Source organism: Cherax quadricarinatus, chromosome 8, assembly GCF_038502225.1.
Source record: "Cherax quadricarinatus isolate ZL_2023a chromosome 8, ASM3850222v1, whole genome shotgun sequence".
Lineage (NCBI taxonomy): Eukaryota > Metazoa > Arthropoda > Malacostraca > Decapoda > Parastacidae > Cherax > Cherax quadricarinatus.
The window spans coordinates 37,887,075-37,889,574 of record NC_091299.1 but is presented as its reverse complement, the minus strand read 5'-3'; positions in this window follow the sequence as shown (position 1 = coordinate 37,889,574).

The following is a 2,500-nucleotide window of genomic DNA, read 5'->3' as shown; positions in this document are numbered from 1 at the left end:
ATAAATAAGAACATACAGCAAATTTTAACTTTTGCAGTTTTAACCCACAAATTCCTTTTTACTGCAAGAATCCATAACAATGATCTTCGTGGAAGACCTCAAGTCTCATTAACGGAAAAGAAACACGTCTGTGTCGAGAGTTCCAAGTTACCGTATGAAAATTTGTATGGCTTCAAACTTACAACACTAATGCATCTTACTTCAAGAAAGCTTGGGATTGTTATAGGGTTGTGTAAATACTATTAATTTTATTACGCGAATTGGGATATTAGTTTTCATGCAGTAAATTAGGAATGGCTCTTGTGATGAGCTTCGATCTTTTGTCACTCATGAATCTTACTGAACGAAATCTTCCGACTCTTTACTGGATTGTGCAGGTGCCAGTTCTCCAGCTTTAACAAAAAAGTTCGGGAGCTTATAACTTTACCATCTCTAGCAGTAAGGAATTAAAGTATCTACACTAAACTCAGCACTAATTCTTTGGCCCACATAATGCTCTCAGTGGTCATAAATCAAGCCAGAGGGATTTTTTTTAATGTCGGTTTCCCCTTCTTCTAAATAACGTATTGTTAACTGTTTTTTGGCCTCTTAGAAGACAAATGATATCTTCATAACGCTCTTCCTGATAGGTCTGAAATTTTCACTATTTGACCGGGTTAGTATCATCCCCTGTGTTTCTCGAGGAAGTTGAGATTGCAGTTCCTGTGACTCTTAAGAGGCTTTCAAGGAAATCTTAATAAGTTAAAATTTTAGTAGCGATTGGCAAAGTTTACTTTTAGTGTCTGGGTATAGCACGAAATAATGAATTAATGTTAGAATCCAGTAGGAATAAGGTTTCCAAAACTAAAGAGTCACAGAAGTTACAACTGCTCTAACTCTTAAGCACTCTTAACTGCGTCAACATTGTGATTGCTCTCAAATTTTGAGAATTTTGAGCCTCAACTCCTGGGCGTTATACGGACTCTTAGAATATCTTCACAATTCTTCGTCTAATTTGCATCAAATTTTCGTAGTCAATTACAGGGTTGAGTTCAAGCTCCCGGGCTTCATAAAGGTGTTGTGCTAGGGCTCTTGAGCCTCTTAGGGATTCTCGAAGATGTTTTCACCCTTTTTCAACTGTTTAGTCTCAGTGTCTTATGGTTATTTACCATGGTAAGCTCCACTATCGGGCAGTGATGAGGGTGTTAAGATGCAACACCTAATCCTATTTCAAATTCTTAAGGCTATCCTTCACAGCGTTTCACTCTGTTGACCTCAGATCTTATTCATATTTGAGAGGGTTGATTTTCAACTCCTGGCCCTCTTGGGAAGGATTGAATTATAGGTCTTAATACTCGTGAGGGAGCTGAGCTCCACCTACTCTTCCTTTTGATAGTTCTGATAGGGCTGTAGAGAATATAGGTGAGTACAAGTAGGATATGAGTCTGAGTGACCGAAACATGTCTAGCCTGTCTGGTGAATTCTGTTGTCACCATGACTCTTAAAATTGTTTAAATTTCGCTAATTTGTGATATGAAGGGAAAAAAGTGCCAAAATAGGGTCACAGCGCGATTAGCTTTTCTGTTCTAAACGCGTTAAGAACGCTAAAATGTGTATAAAGCATAGCAAAACAAGGGGAACAACAAACTGTCGTTTACTCGACATCACAGCTGACCAGTCACAATTTGTGGCAGTTTATATAGACTCAAAAAATCAATGCCGTTTCCATAGGTGATTTTAGTATAATAAAATTGGTAATGTGTATCTTGTATTAAACGTTCAATTTATGTATCTTCGTCAGTTGTGTAGGACTGTTGTGAGCGTTGAAATGTTGTGTCTGCGTTCCTTAAAAAGAATTTGCTTCTTAGTTTACATATTAGAAAGAGAGAGAGAGAGAGAGAGAGAGAGAGAGAGAGAGAGAGAGAGAGAGAGAGAGAGAGAGAGAGAGAGAGAGAGAGAGAGAGAGAGAGAGAGAGAGAGAGAGAAAGAGATAGTAAGAGAGAGAGTGTGAAAATGAAAAATACAGACAGATAGAGAGAGATAGAGAAAGAGAAGCTTCGAGAGAGAGAGAGAAAGATACAGAGACAGACACAGACAAATTTACAGGCAAACAGACACACACACTGAGGCTGTTAGACAAAGAGTCACTCCTAGATTTAAACTGTTTCACTATGTTTTATGGAAGACATTAGATAAATCCTTCAAAATAAAACAAATTCTAGTACACTATAAGGTAACACACCACTGATGACGTCACCTTAACCTGTCGCGCGCGGGCGCGTGTGTGTGTGTGTGTGTGTGTGTGTGGGTGTGTGTGTGTGTGAGTGTGTGTGTGTGTGTGTATGTGTGTGTGTGTGTGTGTGTGTGTATACTATTCACGTCAGTGACACTGGTCTGTAGTTTAGTGCCTCTTTTCGGTCTCCTTTTTTAAAAATGGGAACTACATTTGCCGTCATACATACCTCAGGTAGTTGCCCAGTTTCAAGGGATGTGTTGAAGATTGTGGTTAATGGGACACACA